Raw genomic sequence first — 20,973 nt, 5'->3', positions numbered from 1 at the left:
CACACACACACACACACACACACACACACACACACAAAGAATTGGGTACAGAAATTCATCTGTATTTTCCTACATGGATGTAGGAGGAAAAGGGTTGTAATAGAAGATACTAAAGTTTAAGAGGGGCATTGGTCAGAAGCAAAATAGACTTTTATACTCTTACTTCATATCACTATTAATTCGTATCTAGGGTAATAAAAAAGAGAGAAAGAGAAAAAGAAGCAGAAATAGTAGAGTATGGTAAGGAGGGAATGTCATATCAGCAGTCCTAACTGTGAATGTAAATGGATGAACTCACCCATAAAATGGTAGAGGATAGGTGAATGGATTGGAAATCAGAACCCAACAATACGTTGCTTACAAAAGAGACCAAAAAAAAAAAAAAAACCCAAGACACACTGAAAGTTACAATAAGAATCTAGCATGTTTTAACGAACATAAAACAGGCAGAGTTAAAATTATCATCTCAGTAAAACAAAATTAAAATAGAACCAAATGAAAGAGATGTTCAGGGAAACTACATTTTGCTGAAAACTGCCATAGACATTTTAATAATATCAGTATTGAACAAATACATACATACATATACATATATATGAAGATATATATATATATATATATATATATACATATATATACACATACATATACACACACACACACACACATAGGTAGATATATATGCACATCAAATGGCACAACATTCACATACGTGAAGGAAAAGTTAAATGCCTTCCAACAGGAAAAAGTTAGGAATGATTTAACAGTGGAGCCTCTCAGTTTCATCCTTACAGCCTTAGATAAATGTAATTATAAAAATAACCAAGAAAGAATTTGAGGAGACATATGGAATTTTAGAAAAGTGAGATAAACTTGTCTTCTGTAGAATATTGAAGGGGAACAAAAATGAGGATACCTGTTTTCTCCCACAGCTCTGCCTGGTTTCTTCACAGAAATTGACCTTATATTTGGGCATAAACACCTTGGAAAAAATGCACAAAAGTAAAATATTAAATGCACCCTTTGGGGATCATAATGCAATAAAAATACAATCAAGAAACAGTTTGTAAAACATACACTAACATTAGTTGGAAATAAAATAATTTACTGCTTAATAAAGAATGGATCAAAGAAGGTAACATAACAAGTGTCAATAATTTCATTTAAAAATGACAAAAATGAGATAGTATAACTAAAAATGGGATGGAGACAAAGCAAATGCCTAAGGGAACATTTGTAACATTTGTATGCTTATATTAATAAAAGGTGGAAAAAAGAGTTCAATAAATTGTATTCATGAACTGTTTTAAAGGATATTTTGGTATTAGATATTATGGAAAATCACAAATATGTGCTTTGTAAAACTAAATTCTAAACAACTTATTGGTCAAAAACAAGCAAACAAACAAAATGAGACTCTGTCAAGTATTTACAGGAACTTCAAAAAAAGTCTTGCCAGGTTAAGCTAGTGCAGCAATTTATTTTCTTCATGTATATATACTTATATATTTACATACACACATATATATTAGATTTTCATCTCACTAAAGGAATACACTTTTCTCTTTTTCTCAGTGACTCAGCACTTTAGTTTGACTAATTATATTTGTGATTTAGTAAATTGACATGGTGCTAATTTACTATTTTTCAAAACAGAGACTTTTTCATTGTTAAATGCATCTATCTCCCCCCATAGTTGGTACAAAACAATCACACTTTTTTTTCTTTTTCATCTATTTCTTTAATTATAATATATTTAATTATATCTATGTATAGTCAGTAACCTGTTTTGAACAAGAAATTGTACATTTTGAATTTTTGTGCGTGCTAACTTTGTCAATAAAAATTGATTTATTCAAAATAATAAGGGTACCTTCAGCACCCTTATTCCTTTAAGACATTACACGCATTGTCCTTTTCAGATTTTTTTTTCTGTTGCTTAAAAATTGGAACCACAGCGGAAATTGATGTTAACTATAGTTCACTGAATATGTCATTCAGGCCATACATATTCAGAGAATTACTCTTTTATAGATATAAATTATAAGGTATTTTATGCTGCATCTCTTCAGCAAAATACATTTTTCTTTAATCAGTTTTTTTTAACTAAATGACATAAGTTATTGAAAATCAGAAATTGCTTCCCTTTTAATCACATGTACTTACATTTTTTCCCATAAATACAACCTATTCGTTCATTAGAACAATAATAGACGAAACGTGTCCTTTTAAAAGCACTGCACTGGAGTACATTTTCTCTTTTTCTACCTCTGATATGAAGAGAGAACAGAAAAGACTAAATAAATAAATAAACTTCTAAAAAAAGTTCTGAGAAAGCCAACAAAACACACAGTGAGTCCTTTCTCCAGCACAAGGCAGAAGATGAAGATGGAAGAAAGGCCTGCAGACACTGGAGTGGCAGTTGCTCTTGGCCTGGCAGGTGTGGCCCCAGAAGTTGCTTGAAGGCATGCAGCAGTGAGGTGTATCAGTGGTGATGCTGGCAGCGGAATCGGTGCCTAGTTTTGGGAAAGTGGACTAAGAGGATTCCTTTTCTTTTTCAAACACTGGGCACCGATTCAACTGCCATGTCTAAACTTCTTCAGCCATTACACAGTTCTGAGTCACAGTTCCAAAGTGGAAAGCAGTGGTGCTGGTCATGAAGAAGTAGGAGTCCTATTTTAGCAGTAACCACAGCTCAGTTCATGAGGTCAGTGGCCAGACTCTATCACAACAAGCTGGAAGAGATGCCTAGATTATTTTGTGAAAGCAGAAGAGACAAAAACACTGGCCAGTCCTCCCATCCATGGGAATGTAGAGCCACATCTGAACATAAAGTCTAATATTAATAAGTAGGCCAGTAATATGAGCAAACAAAAGAGAACCTTTATATACAAAATTAATATAGTTACATGGCAAATCAGGGCAAGAACTCAGAAAAGATAATATCTTGAAAACAAGAGTGATATGAGAAAAATTATGAGTAAGAAATCAAAACAATTACCCAGGTTAAACTGTTTACATTCTCAGAAGGAAGATGACATATAAAACCCATAAGAACATCATTATCATTATGACAGTGAGGAGGAGTCTCCTTGAGCAGTGGGCATGGGTGTGAGAATATTGTATTAGGATGAGCTCCAAAGAAGAAAAAGGGTGAAAAAATAAAAGAAATCCTGGGAAAAGGTGGATAGGAGAGAAAGAATGGAGGAAGTTCCTTCACACAATAGAGACTCTCTCTTTTTACAATAGAAGGAAAAATAAGGGGCAGAGAGAGGCACTGTTTGGCCCCAATGAACATCTGAACTGGTGCAGTGAGGGAAGAGTATATATGCACCCATAGTTGAGTTGATACATTCATCATTCCCTTGGCTATTCAAAGCAAATATCTGGGATGCTATTAAATCTTTAAGCAGCTCACACATGTGCAGTTTCTGTGGTAAAAAGGAGACCAGACAGACAGATATTAAAAGTGATTTCCCTGCAGCAGGTTAAAGTGGCCACTGCTAGCATTTAAATAGCCTCACTTTCCAAATCAAAGGATTTTCCTAGCAAGTGTTTTCCTGTGGAATGGAATTGGGGGGGGGGAAATCCCACCTTAACCATTTCAACTCTTAAACACTGAAAAATTAAGAGTGCTGTTTGTATTCTACACTTTTCTTTAGTCTAGAGAAATGATTCATAAATGGCACTGTCATGAGAAAATCATTAACAATGCAATTTCTAGTTGTTTTTTTTTAAAGGAAGGAGCATTTATTTCTCTTATATCAGATGTAGGAAGACAAGGGACTGTGGGGGTTAGAGGAAAGCTGATATAGAATTTAGTAAATTTTAAGGCAGAAGCAAAACAGACTTTTTAAATGTTACTTGATATCAGTATCATCTTGCATCCAGGGTAAATAAAAGAGAGAAACAGAGAAGCACAAATAGTAGAAAATGATATGGAAAGAAAGATATTATAAGCAGTCTGAACTGAATGTGAATGGATGAACTCACCCATACTATGGTAGAGAAGAGGAAAATGAATTCAAAATCAGAACCCAGCAAGACAATGCTTAAAAGAGAAACATGAAACAGAAAGAAACATACAGAGTTGCAGTATTATGTTTCAACAGAAGTAAGAAAAGCATAGTTAGAAATCGCCATCTCAGACAAAAATACAAATACACCCAATTCAAAGAGATATTCAGGGAAACTACATTTTGCTAAATCTGCCAAAGACAATTAATTAATATAAGTACTGAACATAAACCCTAACCCTAAATGCGCCTCCCGACTCCCGACTCTAACCCTAACCCTAAATGGCACAACATCTAAATACTTGAAGAAAAGGAAAAGGTAAATGACTTACAACAGGAAAAAGCTAGGAAAGCTTTCATAGTGAAGGCCCTTAATTTCATCCTTGACAGCCTTAGATAAATAGAATTATAAAATAACCAAGAAAGAATTTGAGGAGATATGTGGAATGTTAGCAAAGTGAGATAAGCTTGGTTTCTTAAGAATATCAAAGGGCAATAAAAAAGCTTATACTTTTTTTCCCCCTTACAGCTCTGCATGGGACCTTCACAGAGATTGAATTTGTATTTGCAAATTAACACCTCAGAAAGAAATACAAAAAATTGGGGGACCATAATGAAATTAAAAATATATTTGAGAAAGCTTTTGAAACACAGATGTAAAATTAGATGGAAATCAAATAATCTACTCCTAAAGAAAGAATGAGTCAAAGAAGCCATGATAATAAGCACCAATAATTTCACTAAAGAAAATGACAAAAATGTGGGATGGAGACAAAACAATACTGGAGGAAATATTTCTAAATGTAAATCAATAAATCAATAAATGATGGAAAAAAGGGGCCCAACAACAGTATCCATGAATTATTTTAAATTATATATTGATCTTAGCCATTATTTAAAATCACAAATGGCTTACATTATAAAATTATATTCTGAACAACTTTTTGGTTAAAAACAAGCAAACTAACAAAGTAAGATCTCATCAAATATATTCAGGATTGATAACGTCAGCAAATGTCTTGCCAGATTAAGGCAGTGCAATGATTAATTTTCTGTGTGTGTGTGTGTGTGTGTGTGTGTGTGTACATACATACATGCATATATGTATATATATATGTATATTTTAGATTTTCATCTCACTGCAGAAATACATTTTTTGCTGTTTCCCAGTGATTCTATTTGACTAAATTTTTACTGAATTTTACTAAAGAGCACTAGCATAGTGCTAATTTACTATTTTTCAAAAGAGAGAATTTACCTTGTTTGTTAAATGCAGGTGTCTCTCCCCAAAAGGACAAAAATCTTGCACTTTTTTTTCTTTTTCACTTATTTTTTCAGTTACAATACATTTAATTAAATTTGTCTTTAATAGCAGCCTATTTTGAACACATAAATTATATCTTTTGAACTTCTGTGTGTGCTAACTTTGTTAATAAATAGTAACAACTTCTTAAAAATAGTAGTGATACCTCTTTTCAAATTTCTTTTTGTTTTTAAAAAATTGGAACCACATTAGAAAATTGATATTGATCATAACTCATTGAATATGTCATTCAGGACATAATTTCAGAGGATTAATCCTTTACAGATACAAATTATATGGTATTTTATGTTGCATCTCATGAGCTAAATACATTGTTGTTTAATCAGTTTTATTTTCTAAATGATATGTTATTTAAATTCAGAAATTGTTTCCCTTATCAAATTCATGTACTTACATTGTTTTTTTCCATAAATACAACTTATTCATTCACTAGAACAATAATAGCTAAACAACTTGTCCTTTTGAAACCAGCGTACAGGAGTATGTTCTCGTTCTCTCTTTTTCTCTCTCTCTCCCCTCCTCTCTCTCTCTCTCTCTCTCTCTCTCTCTCTCTCTCTCTCTCTCTCTCTCTATCTATCTATATATATATATATATCTCTAAAAGAGAGAATTGAAAGGACTAAATAGATTTCTGAGTGGAAATGCCAGTCAGGAAAAATTTACAGTGAGTCCTATTTCCAGCACAAGGCAGAAGATGAAGATGGAAGAAAGGCCTGCAGACTCTGGAGTGGCAGTTGCTCTTGGCCTGACAGGTATGGCCCCAGAAGTCGCTTGAAGGCATGCAGCAGTGAGGTGTGTGGTGGTGATGGAGACAGTGGGATCAGTACCCAGGGATGGAAAGTGGACTACTGAGAGGATTCCTTTTCATACACTGGGCACAGGATCAGGTGCCATTTATTAGCTCTGTCACCCATTACACAGTTCTGAGTTGCAGTTCCAAGGTGGAAAGCAGTGGTGGTGATCCTGATAAAGCAGGTGTCCTACCTGAGTAGTGACCACAGCCCAGTTCATAAGGACAGTGACCAGATTCTAATTATCACACCATGCTGAGTGATATGTAGAATAGAAAGATGAGAATACAAAGGAACCAGAACATACAAAGCTACTATGGTGATCGGGAAAATCAGGGCATGAACTCAGAAGAAAATATCTTCAAAATAAGAGTGATATAAGAATTACTGGGAATAAGAGATCATAACAATTATAAAGGTTAAACCATTTACAGATGGAAGATGACACATGAAACCTATAATAACATCATTATCATTATGGCAGTGAGAAGGAGTCTTCTTACACTGTGGCCATGGGTATGGGAATATTGTGTTAGGATGACCTCCAAAGATGAATGAAAAGTGAAAAAAATCCCTGGAAGAAGGACAGGAGTAAAAAAATAGTGAAATTTCACTCACATAATAGAGCCTCTCATGGAACAGTTTTAATTATGGAAGGGGAAAAAAAAAGGACAGAGAGGGACAATGTTTGACTCTCAGGCATATCTGAACTAGTTTAAGGAGGGAAGAATATATATGCACAAACAGTTGAGTATAGAAATTCATCTGTATTTCCATAAACGGATATAGGGAGACAAGGAACTGTGGGGTGAGGTGGTTTAATAAAAAGTATTAAAGATTAAGAGAGGCAGTGGTCAGAACTAAGACAGACTTTTAAACTTCATACTACTATTACATCCTATTAAGAGTAAAAAAATAAAACTCATAGAAACACAAATAATAGAGAAAGGTATGGAGGAAAAGATACTGTTAGCATTCATAAATATGAATGTAAATGGATGAACTCAGTCATAACATGGTAGAGAATAAAAGAATAGATTAGAAATCAGAACTCAACAATATGTTGCTTACAACAGAGACATGAAACATAATGTGTTTCAAGAGAAGTAAAACAGGCAGTGTTAGCAGTCATACTTACAGAAAAAGGCAAAGTACAAATAGACCCAATTCAAAGATATATTCAGGGAAACCACATTCTGCTTAAAGCTGCCATGGAAAATGAATTAATAATTATACTGAACATATATGCATCAAATGGCACAGCATTAAATTACTTGAAGGAAAAGGTAAATGATTTGCAAATGATTACAATTCCCATTTACAATGGGAATAAACTAGGAAAGCTGTAACAGTGGAGCTTTTCAATTTCATTCTTGACAGCCTTAAATAAATAAATGTAATCATGAAATAACCAAGAAATACTGAGATGTGTGGAATTATAGAATCATGAGGTTAGCTTAGCTCCTGAAGAATAATGAAGGTCAACAAAAATGCATACACCTTTTTTCCTCTACAGATCTGCAGAAAATGCACTCACAGAAAATGACCTTGTATTTTGGCATAAACACCTCAGAAAGAAATGCAGACAAGCAAAATATTAAATGCACTCTCTGGGAACCATAATGAAATGAAAAATGCATTTGAGAAACGGCTTTTGAAGGATAGATTTTAAATTAGTTGGAAATTAAATAACTTAAAGAAAGAATAAGTCAAAGAAGCCATGATAGCAAGTGTCTATAATTTCATTAAAGAAAATGACAAAAATGATATAGTAAGGAAATGTTTGTAGATGTAAATGCTTATATCAATGAGATGGAAAAAAAGATGGAAAAATTCATTAATTATTTTATATATTGGTCTTAGACAAAAACAAGCAAAGAAACAAAATAAAACCTTTTTAAGTATTTACAAGAACAAGAATTTCAGCAAATCTTATCAGATTGACGCAGTGCAGTGATTTTTTCATGTATATATAATTACATATGTACATACATACATACACATATATTTTAGATTTTCATTTCAGCAAAGGAATACCTTTTTCTCTTTTTCTTAGCAACTCTAGTTCAGGACTTGTGTTTTACTAAAGAGCAATAGCATGGTGCTGATTTAATATATTAAAAAAGCGATTTTTTTTTTCCATTGTTTGTTAAATATATCTGTCTCTTCCCATAGGAAAGTTAAAACATTCACACTTTGTTTTCTTTTTCACTTATATATGGAGTTATAGTACATTTACTTATATCTATGTTTAAGCAGTACTTTATTTTGAATGTATAAATTGCATTTTTTGAATTTTTTGTGTATTAACTTTACGACTAAATAGTGATGATTTCTTTAAAAAAATAAGGAAATGACTTGCCCAGGGTCACATAGTATAGAAGTGTCTGAGGTCAGATTTGAACTTAAGTCCTCCTGACTTCAGGGCTGACACGCTATCCACTGTGCCATCCAGCTGCCCCAGAAGACTTCTCTTTTATACATACAAACTTATGGTACTTTATGTTGCATCTCTTAACCTAAATACATTTTTGTTCAATCAGTTTTAGTTTACTAATGACATATAAGTTATTTAAAATCAGGAATTGCTTCCATGGTCAATCACATGTACTTACATTTTTTTCCTTAAACACAATCTATTCATTCCCTGGAATAATTAGTGAAACAACCTGTCTTTTTGAAACCACTGTACTGTTGTACATTTTTTTCCTCTCATACAAAAAACACAGAAAATACTAAATAGATTTATCAGTGAGGAAAACTAGGAAAAACTCACAGTCTTTCTTCCAGCAAAGGGCAGAAAAGGAAGATGGAAGAAAGGCCTGCAGACACTGGAGTGGCAGTTGTTCTTGGCCTGGCAGATGTGGCCCCAGAAATCGCTTGAAAGTACGTGGCAGTGAGGTGTGTTTTGGTGCTGGAGGCAGCAGCATCAGTACCAAGAGAAGGAAAGTGGACTTACTAAGAAAATTCCTTTTCATACACTGGGCACAGGATCAGGTGCCATTTATTAACTGTCACCCATTACACAGTTCTGAGTCACAGTTCCAAGTAGAAAGCAGTGGTGGCTCTGATAAAACAGGTGTCCTATCTGAGTAGTGACCACAGCCCAGTTCACAAGGACGGTGACCAGACTCAAAATATCATACCATGTGAAGACACCAAAAAAGCCACAAGCCCTTATACCATCTTGTGAAAGCAGAAATATACAATAGGCATAAATTCTAGCCAGTTCCTCCATCCTTAGGACTGCAGAGTCATAGTCACATCAAATTCAAAATGAATATGTAAGCAAGAAGCATGAGCAAATAAAAGAGAACCTGCGTACACAAAACTACTATGGAGAAATGACAACTCAGAGCATGAACTTAGAAGGCAATGTCTTGAAAATAAGAGTAATATAAGAAATATTGGGAGTAAGAGATAATAACAATTAACAATGTTAAACTGATTTCTATCTCAGAAGGAAGATGACCAATGAAACCCAGAAGAACATCATTATCATTGACAGTGATAGAAGGAATCTACTTAAATAGTGGGTACAGGTAAGGGGATATTGTGTTTAGGATGACCTCCAAAGAATAATGGAGAGTGAAAAAGAAAAAAAACCTGGGAAAGAGCAACAGGAGAAAAACAATGGTAAAATTTTATTCTTATAATAAAGATTCTTATGCAACAAATTTTAGAATGGAAAGGAAAATAAGAGACAGAGAAGGACAATGTTTGACTTTCACACACAAATGAACTAGTTCAGTGAGGGAAGAGTGTATGTGGACACACAATTCCCTATAGAAATTTATATGTACTTCCCAACAGGGCAGTAGGAGGGGAATAGGCCTTGGGAGTGGGGTAAGGCTGTAACAGAAGTTGTAAAGATTAAGAGAGGCAGTGGTCAGATGCAAAACAGACTTTTATATAATTACTTAATCTTATTATTACTTCCTATCCAGGGTAAAAAAAAGAGACAGAAGCACAATTGGGACAAAATAGTATGGAGGAAAATATACTATTAGAAATTTTCGCTATGAATGTGAATGGATGAATTTACCCATAAAATAGTATAGAATAAAAGACTGGATTAGAAATCAGAACTCAACAATATGTTGCATACAACACAGACATGAAACAGAAAGACGTACAGAGTAAAAATAAGAATCTAGTGTGTTTCAACAGAAGTAAAACAGGCAGAGTTAGATTACTATTCATTCCCTGGAACAATAATTCGTGAAAACCACTTTCTGTCTTTTTGAAACCACTGCACTGTTGTACATTTTTTTCCTCTCATACAAAAAACACAGAAAATACTAAATAGATTTATCTCATTCAAAGGAAAAGCATAAATAGACCCAAAAGAAATGTTCAGGGAAGCTACATTTTGCTTAAAGGTGTAAATATAATAGAAAGCAATGAAAACAATTAATATCAGTACTGAACATATGTGCCTCAAATTGGCACAACACGCAAATACTTGAAGGAAAAGTTAGAAGAGGTACATCAGGAAAAAGCTAGTCAAGTATAGTAACAGTGGAGCCTCTCAATTTACTCATTTACAGCCTTAGATGAATCCAATCATAAAAAACCATGAAAGATTTTGTGGAAATATGTGGAATTTTAGAAGACTGAGATAAGCTTGGCTTCTGGAGAATATTGAAGGGCAACAAAAATGAGTATACCTTTTTCCCCTCTAACTCTACATGGGACCTTCACAGAAATTGATCTTGTATGTAAGCATAAACTCCTCAGAAATACAGAAAAATAAAATATTAAATGCACCCTCTGGCAACCATAATGCAATGAAAAATACATTCGAGAAAGGGCTTGTGAAACACAGATTAAAAATTAGTTGGACACTAAACAATCTGCTCCTAAAGAAAGAATAGGGTCAAAGAAGTCGATAGCAAGTGTCAATAATTTCATTAAAGAAAATGGACAAAAATGAAATACTAACAAAAATGTGGGATGGAGGCAAAGCCACACTTCAGGAAACATTTGTAACTGTAAATGCTTATATTAAAAACTGGAAAAAAGAGCCCAGCAAATTGTATTCATGAAGTATTTTAAAATGTATATTAATTTTAACCATGATGTAAAATCACAAATGGTATACTTTGTAAAAGGAGATTCTGAACAATTTATTGGTCAAAAACAAGCAAACAAAATTAGATCTTGTCAAGTATTTACAGGACCGAGAACTTCAACAAATGTCTTGCCAGATTAAGGCAAGTGATTTGATTTTTTTTCATGTACATATATTTCTATATTTACATATATACATATACACATATATTTTAGATTTTTATCTCACCAAAAGAATACATTTTACCCTTATTCTCATGACTGTTTCAGGACTTAGGTTTTACTAAAGAACACTAGCATGGCTCCAATTTACTATTTCTCAAAAGAGTGACTTTTTCATTGTTAAATGCTTCTGTGTTTTTATATAGGAGGGGTAAAACACAGTTTTTTTTTTCTATTTCACTTATTTCTCTAGTTATATTATATTTACTTTATATCCATGTTTCTGTGGTACCCTGTTTTGAAAACATAAACTGTACCTTTTGAACTATTTGTGTGCTAATTTTGTCTATAGTGACCATTTCTTAAAAATAGTAGTAATACCTACAATAGATTTATTCTTTTAAGATATTATATGTATTGTCCTTCTTTTCAGATTTCTTTTTTTTGTTTTTAGAAAAATTGGGACCACAATAGGAAATTGATGTTAATCACAACTCACTGAATATTTCATTCAGGACATATATTTTCAGACAGATACAAATTAGATGTTGCATCTATGACCTAACTACATTTTTGTTTAATCAGTTTTAGTTTATTAAATGACATAAAGGTTATTTAAATTCAGAAATTGTTTCCCTTATCAAGCACATATACTTACATTGTTTTTTCTATAAATACAACCTATTCATTTATTAGAATAATAATAGGTGAAACAACCTGTCCTTTTGAAGCCACTGCACTAGAGTACATTTGCTCTTTTTTGACAACTTATAAAAAAAAAAAACAGAAAAGACTAGATTTCTTAGTGCGAAATTCAAGAAAAACCGGAGTCCTTTTTCCAATATGAGATAGAAGAGGAAGATGGAAGAAAGGCCTGCAGACACTGTAGTAGCAGTTGCTGTTGGCCTGGCAGGTATGTTGCTTAAAGGCACGCAGCAGTGAGGTGTGCGGTGCTGGAGGCAGCGGCATCAGTACCCAGGGACGGAAAGTGTACTACTGAGATGATTCCTTTTCCACACTAGGCAAAGGATCAGGTGCCATTTATTAGCTCTGTCACCCATTACACAGTTCTGAGTTGCAGTTCCAAGGTAGAAAGCAGTGGTAGTGGTCCTGATAAAGCAGGTATCCTACCTGACCAGTGACCATAGCCAAGTTCATAAGGATAGTAACCAAATATAATAGAAAACAATGAATTAATATCAGTACTGAACATATATGCATTAAATGGCACAACATGCAAATACTTGAAGGAAAAGTTAGAAGAGGTACATCAGGAAAAAGCTAGTCAAGTATAATAGTGGCACCTCTCAATTTACTCCTTTACAGCCTTAAATGAATCCAATAATAAAAAACCACGAAAGATTTTGTGGAAATATGTGGAATAATTGTCACACCATGCTGGAGGCACCAAAAACCCACAGACCCTTAGAACATTTTATGAAATCAGAAGGACATAATAGAAAGAAACTCCAGGCATTTCATGCATCCTTAGGACTGCAGAGCCAGACTCACATATAAAAACCAAAATGAATATGTAGGCTAGAAACATGAGCAAACAAAAGGGAACCAGAGCATACAAAACCACTATGGTGAAAGGGTAACTCAAGCTATGAGCTCAGAAGAAGACAATGTCTTGAAAACAAGAGTGATATAAGAAATATTGGGAGTAAGAGATCATAACAATTAACAATGTTAAATGATTAATATTCCCATTTGGAAGATGACACATGAAACCCATAAGAACATAATCATCATTATGACAGTGTCTACTTAAGCATCAGGCGTGAGTGTGGGAATATTGTGTTAGGATGATCTTCAAAGAATGGAAAAGTGAAAAAAGGAAACTCTGAGAAATACAAAATGTCAAGAATTTCAAGGGAATTAATGAAAACAATGCCAATGAAGGTAGCCTAGCTGTGCCATATCTAAACTCTTATTATAAAGCAGCAGTCATCAAAACCGTTTGGTATTGGCTAAGAAACAGAGTAGTCAATCAGTGGACCAGGTTAAATTCATAGGACAAAATAGCGAATGACTATAGTAATCTAGTGTTTGATCAACCCAAAGACCCCAGCTTTTGGGAAAAGAACTCACTATTTGACAAAAACTGCTGGGAAAATTGGAAACTAATATGGCAGAAATTAGGCATTGACCCACATCTAACACCGTACCAAGATAAGGTCAAAATGGGCTCATGATTTAGACATAAAAAGTGACATTATAAGCAAATTAGGAGAACATAGGATAGTTAACCTCTCGGATCTGTGGAAAAGGAAGTAACTTGTGACCAAAGAAAAACTGGAGCTCATTATTGAACACAAAATAATTTTGACTGTATTAAGTTTAAAAGTTTTTTTTACAACTAAACTAATGCAGACAAGTTTAGAAGAAAATAAATAAATTGGGAAAGCATTATTACATTGAAGGGTTCTGATAAAGGCTTCATTTTTAAAATACATAAAGAACTGACTAAAATTTATAGGAATTCAAGCCATTCTCCAATTGAAAAGGGTCAAAGAATATGAACAGACTATTTTCAGATGAAGAAAATGAAACCATTTCTAGTCATATGAAAAGGTGCTCTAAACCACTACTGATCAGTGAAATGAAAATTAAGACAACTCTGAGGTACTACTACAAACCTCTCAGATTGGCTAAAGTGATAAGAAAAGATAATGATGAATGTTGGAGGGGATATGGGAAAACTGGGACACTGATACATTGTTAGTGGAATTGTGAATGAATCCAACCATCCTGGAGAGCAATTTGGAACTATGTTCAAAGGGCTTTCAAACTGTGCATACCCTTTGACCCAGCAGTATTTTTACCGGGCTTATCTCCCAAAGAGATCTTAAAGGAGGGAAAGGAATGCACATGTGCAAAAATGTTTGTGGCAACCCTTGTCATAGTGGCAAGAAACTGGAAACTAAGTGAATGTCCATCCATTGTAGAATGGCTGAATAATTTATATATATGAATGGTATTGAATATTATTGTTTTATAAGAAATGACCAGCAGGATGAATACAGAGAGGCTTGGAGAAACTTACCTGAACTGATGCTAAGTGAAGTGAGCAGAACCAGGAGATCATTGTACATGGCAACAACAAGATTATAAGATGATCAACACTGATGGACGTGGCTCTTTTCAACAATGAGATAGATGATTGATGCCAGTTCTAGTAATATTGTGATGAAAAGAGCCATCTACACCCAAAGAGAAGACTGTAGGAACTGAATGTGGATCACAACATAGCATTTTCAATCTTTTTATTGTTCTTTGCTTGCCTTTTGTTTTCTTTCTCATTTTTTTCCTTTTGGATCTGGTTTTTCTTGTGCAGCAAGTTAATTGTATAAACATGCATGCCTATATTGGATTTACATATATTTTTACCATGCTTAACATATTTTGCATTACTTGCCATCTAAGGAAACGGGTGCGAGGAAGGGGGAGAAATTGGAACACAAGTTTTGCAAGAGTCAATCTTGAAAAAAATATCCTTCAATATGTTTTGAAAATAAAAAGCTTCAATAAATAAATACAGGAAGGAAGGAAGGGAGGGAAGGAGGGATGGAAGGGGGAAGAAGGGACAAGGGGGGAGGAGGGACAAGGGGGAGAGAGGGGGGAGGGAGAGAGGGAGGGAAGGAAGGAAGGAAGGCAGGGAGGAAGGGAGGAAGGGAGGAACAAACCCTGGAAAAATGTGGACAGGAAAGAAAGAATGGCACAAGTTCACTCACATAATACACATTGTCACAGAAAAATTTTTGCAAGAAAAAGGAAAAATAAGTGACAGAAGGGAGCAGTCTTTGGCCCTCATATATACATCGGAACTAGTTCAGTGAGGGAAAAATATGTATGCACACAGAATTAGGTATGGAAATTCACCTATATTTTCCAAGATAAAAGTAGGAGTGGAAGGAGCTTTGGGGGTGGGTGGGCTATAATAAAAGGTAGTAAGGAAAAAGAGAGGCTATGAACAGAAGCAAAACAGACTTTTAAAATGTTACTTTATATCATTATTACTTCATATCCAGGGTAAAATAAAAAAAAAAAAACTAGAGACATTAGCACAAATAATAGAGAATGGTATTGAGAGAAATATAGTATTAGCAGACCTAACTATGAATGTGAATGGATGAACTCAAGGAGAATGGATTATAAATCAGAACCCAACAATATATTGCTTACAAGAGAGACATGAAATATAAAGACAAACAGAGTTACAATAAGAATTTAGTGAGATTCAACAGAAATAAAACAGGCATAGTTAGCAATCATCATTTCAGACAAAAGAAAAGTAGCAATAGACACAATTCAAAGAGATGGGCAAGGAAACTCCATTTTGCTTAAAGCTGCTATAGACAATGAATTAATATCAATACTGAACATATATACATAAATGGCACAATATTACCATACTTGAAGAAAAAGTTAAATGTCTTACAATAGGAAAAAGCTAGGAAATTTCAAAAGTGGAGGCCCTCAACTTTAGTCTTTGATAGCCTTAGATAAATGTGATTATAAAATAACCAAGAAAGAATTTGAGGAAATGTGTGGAATTTCAGAAAAATAAGATAAGTGTGACTTCTGAAGAAAGGCAACAAAAGTAAGTATATTTAATTTTCCCCATAGCTCTGTATGGGACTTTCAAAGAAACTGACCTTGTATTTGGACATAAACACCTCAGAAAGAAATGCAGAAAAGTAAAATATTATATGCAACCTTTGGGGACCATAATACAGTGAAAAATAATGCAGTGTTTTTGAAGCACAGAGTAAAAATTAGTTGGAAACGAAATAATCTATTCCTAAAGACAAAATGGGTCAAAGAAGCCATGATAGCAAGTATCAACACTATCATTTTAAAGAAAATGACAAAAAATGAAATAGTAGAACCAAAATCTGGGATGGAGACAACGCAATACTTAAGGAAACATTTTTAACTACAAATGCATATTTCCATAAAAGTTGGAAAAAGAGCCCAACAAATTGGATTCATGAATTATTTAAAATTATATATTAATCTTAGTCATTATTTAGTATAGTATACTTTGTAAAAATATATTCTCAATAACTTATTGGTCAAACACAAGCAAACAAACAAAGTAAGACCTAGTCAAGTATTTACGGGAATAAGAAATTCAGCAAAATTCTTGCCAGATTAAGGTAGTGCAGCAATTAATTTTCTTTATGTATATACTTATATATATACATACATATGTATACACACACACACACACACACACATTTTAGATTTTCTTCTCACCAAAGTAATATATTTTTCTCTTTTTCTCTGTAACTCTGTTCTCAGGTTTTACTAAAGAGCACTAGCATGGTGATTTACTATTTTTCAAAAGACAGATTTTTTCAATCTTTGTTAAATGCATCTAGGAGAAACAAAACACTTTGAGTTTTTTCATTTTCACTTATTTCTTCAGCTATAGTACATTTAATTACTTCTATGTTTGAACAGTACCCTATTTTGAACACATAAATTGTATCTTTTGAATTTTTTATGTGCTAATTTTCTCTATTAATAATGATGATTTCTTCAAAATAATAGTGATACCTACAGCAGCCTTATTCCTTCAAGACATTACATATACTTTTCTTCTTTTCAGAGTTCCCTTCAGTTTTTTTTTAAATATTGGAATCAGAATAGGAAATTGGTGTTAACTACAACTGATTGAATATATCATTCAGGATTTACATTTTCAGACATAGATCTTTTACAGATACAAAATGAAAAGTATTTTATGTTGTCTCTTATAACCGACATAGTTTTTTTGTTAATCACTTTTAGTTTTAAATTACATATAAATTTTTAAATCAGAAATTACTTCCCTTTTCAATCAAATGTTCTTATATTGTTTTTACCATAAATACAACATATTCATACAATAGAAAAATAACAGATGAAACAACCTTTAAAAAATCACCACTGCATGTTATCCTTCTTTTTTTTTTACTTCATATACAAAGAGACCACAGAAAATACTAAATAGATTTCTGAGTAGGAAAGGTAAGAAAAACTTACAGTGAATCCTTTTTCCAATATGAGATAGAAGAGGAAGATGGAAGAAAGGCCTGCAGACACTGGAGTGGCAGTTGCTCTTGGCCTGGTGGGTATTGCACCAGAAGATGCTGAAGGCACACAGCAGTGAGGTGTATCAGTGGTGGTGGCGGCAGCGGCACCAGTGCCCAGGAATGCAAAGGAGACTTTAAAGAGGATGCCTTTACAAACACTAGGCACAGGATCAGGTGCCATTTATTAGCTCTGTCACCCATTACACAGTTCTGAGTTGCAGTTCCAAGGTAGAAAGCAGTGGTGGTGGTCATGATAAAGCAGGTGTCCTACCTGAGTAGTGACCACAGCCCAGTTCATAAGGACAGTGACCAGACTTCTAATTATTAACCATGTGAAGGCACCCAAAACCTGCAGACACATATATTATCTTTGGAAAGCAGAAGGACATAATAGACAAGAATTAAGGCTAGTCCTTCCATGTGGAGGAGAGCAGAGCCAACTTGAACATAAAATTTAAAGTGAAGAAGTAGGAAAAGAAATGAGCAAAAAAAATTACTTGGGCATACAAAGCAACAATGGTGAAAAAAGTAACTCAGGGCTTGAATTCAGAAGATAACAATGTCTTGAAAACAAGAGTGTTACTGGTATATAAATATTATGGGATATTATTTTTCTGTAAGAAATGAGTAGCAGGAGGATTTCAGAAAGGCCTGGAGAGACTTACATGAACTGATGCTGAGTGAAATGAGCAGGACCAAGAGAGCACTATACACTTCAGCAACGATACTATATGATGATCAATTCTGATGGACGTGGCCCTCTTCAACAATGAGATGAACCAAATCAGTTCCAATAGAGCAGTAATGAACTGAACCAGCTACACCCAGTGAAAGAACTCTGGGAGATGACTATGAACCACGACAGAATTCCCAATCCCTCTATTTTTGTCCGCCTGCATTTCTGATTTCCTTCACAGGCTAATTGTACACTATTTCAAAGCCCAATTCTTTTTGTACTGCAAAATAACTGTAATTTATACTTTAACATATTTAACATGTATTGGTGAACCTGCCATCTGGGGGAAGGGGTTGGGGGAAGGAGGGAAAAGTTGGAACAAAAGGTTTTGAAATTGTCAATGCTGAAAAATTATCTATGCATATATCTTGTAAATTAAAAGCTATAATTAAAAAAAAGAAAGAAAACAAGAGTGATACAAGAAAAATCTCCCCAGAGATCATAAGAATTACCAAGGTTAAACTTCCATTCCCATATGGAAGATGACATATGAAATCCATAACATCATTATCAGTATGGCAGTGAGCGCCTACTTAAGCAATGAGCACAGGTGTGGAAATATTGTGTTAGAAGGGAAGGGTAAGAAATGAAAGGAAGCCCTGGAAAAAGAGGTCAGGAAAGAAAAAATTAGGGAACTTTCACTCATAATTCAGATTCTCATGGAATAGTTTTTACAAAAGAAGGGAAAATAAAGGGCAGAGAGGGTCAACGTTTGAACCTCATTCACATCTGAATAATAACTAAGGGAATAGTACATATGCATACAAAGTTGCTTATAGAAATTCATTTTTATTTCCCAACATGGAAGCAGGAATAGAAGGTTCTTTGGGGAGGAGGGTGGCTGTAATAAGAGATAGTGAAAATTAAGACAGGTAGTGGCAAGAAGCAAAACAGACTTTTGTATTGTTACTTCACATTAGTATAACTTTATATCCAGGGGAGGGAGGGAGGGAGAGAGGGAAAGAAGGAGGGAGGGAGGGAGGGAAGGGAGGGAAGGGAGGGAGGGAGGGAGGGAGGGAGGGAGGGAGGGAGGGAGGAGAGAGAGAGAGAGAGAGAGAGAGAGAGAGAGAGAGAGAGAGAGAGAGAGAGAGAGAGAGAGAGAGAGAGAGAGAGAAGCAATATAATAGAAAATGGTATGGAGGGAAAGATACCAGTTCATAGTTCATTCATTCATGAATGGATGAACTTAGAAAAATGTAGAGGATAGAAGAATGGATTAGAAACCAGAACCCAGCATTATGTTGCTTACAAGAGAGACATGAAATAGAAAGACACACAGTTAAAATAAAGAGTTGGAGCAGATTTTAGTGTGAACAAGTTAAAACAGGCAGAGTTAGCAATTATCATGTCAAACAAAGGAAAAATACAAATAAACCCAATTCAAAGAAATGTTCAGGGAAACAACATTTTGTTAAAAGCAGGAAATTACATTTTATTAAAAGCAAAGACAATTAATTAATATCGATATTGAATATAGATGTATATTTATATATATATATATATATATATTCAATATCGATATATACATACACACACATCAAACTGAAAAACCTCCAAATACTTGAATAAAAATTAAATGCCTTATAACAGGAAATAGGAAGTAAAACTTTTAAAGAGTAGAGCCCTCTCAATTTACTCCTTGATAAACTTAGTTAAACATAATCATAAAATAATAAAGAAAGAATTTTAAGGAGATGTGTGGAATGTTATGAAAGTGACAAATGATAAATTTCTGAAGAATACTGAATGGTAACTGAAATGAGTATAACTTTTTTGTCATGGTACGTTCATGGAAATTGACCTTGTATGTGAACATAAACACCTCAAAAAATGCAGATTAAAATACTAAATGTACCCCTTTGGGACCATAATGCAACAAAAACTACATTAACAAAGGACATTTAAAGCATACATTAAAGATTAGTTTGAAAGCAAATAATCTGCTCCTAAAGAAAGAATCGATCAAAGAAGCCATGATGGCAAGTGTCAATAATTTCATTAAAGTAAATGAAAAAATGACATAGTATAACTAAAATATGGGATGGAGACAAAACAATACTTAAGGGAATATTTGTAACTGTAAATGCTTATATCAATAAGACATGGAAAGAACAGTTCAAGAAACTGTATTTAGGTTTTAAATTATATCTTAGTCTTAGCCATTATTTAAAATCACAAATGGTATGCTTGTAAAAGTAAATTCTGAACAACTTATTGGTCAAAAACAAGCAAACAAACAAAATAAGATCTCATCAAGTATTTACAATAATGAGAACTTCAGTAAAATTCTTGCCAGATTAAGGCAGTGCAGCAATTTATTTTCTTCATGTATATATATACATACACACACACACACACACACACACACACACACACACACATATATATATATATGTATATATATATACACAGACATACATATATATGTCTATATTTACATAAACACACACATATATTTTATATTTTCAAATCACCAAAGGAGTACATTTTTCTCTTTTTCTCGGTGACTCTTTCAATATTTAGGTTTTACTAAAGAGCAGTAGCATGGTATTAACTGTTTTTCAAAAAACAGCCTTTTTCATTCTTTGTTAAATGCATCTATATATCCCTGCAGGAGAAAAAAAACACTTACACTCTGAGTTTTTTCCTTTTCACTTATTTCTTCAGTTATGGTACATTCAATTAACATCTATGTTTGAACAGTACCCTGTTTTGAACACATAAATTGTACCTTTGTTTTTTGTTTTTGTTTTTCTTTTTTGGCTAAGGCAATTGGGATCAAGTG

General features: G+C 33.7%; 1 long non-coding RNA gene across 1 annotated transcript in view; it reads right to left on the bottom strand.

Moving 5' to 3' along the window:
• Nucleotides 1–965: 965 nt before the first annotated feature.
• Nucleotides 966–20,973, bottom strand: part of LOC141548841 (uncharacterized) — a 163,041-nt gene continuing 143,033 nt past the window's right edge. The window contains exon 12 of the long non-coding RNA XR_012484113.1: nucleotides 966–982. This is a non-coding gene — a long non-coding RNA (uncharacterized LOC141548841). The remainder of the gene's footprint in view (nucleotides 983–20,973) is intronic.

Source organism: Sminthopsis crassicaudata, chromosome X (assembly GCF_048593235.1).
Source record: "Sminthopsis crassicaudata isolate SCR6 chromosome X, ASM4859323v1, whole genome shotgun sequence".
In the NCBI taxonomy this organism is placed as follows: Eukaryota; Metazoa; Chordata; class Mammalia; order Dasyuromorphia; family Dasyuridae; genus Sminthopsis; species Sminthopsis crassicaudata.
Note: the sequence above shows the minus strand (reverse complement) of the source record. Positions and strands in the feature narration are given on the sequence as shown.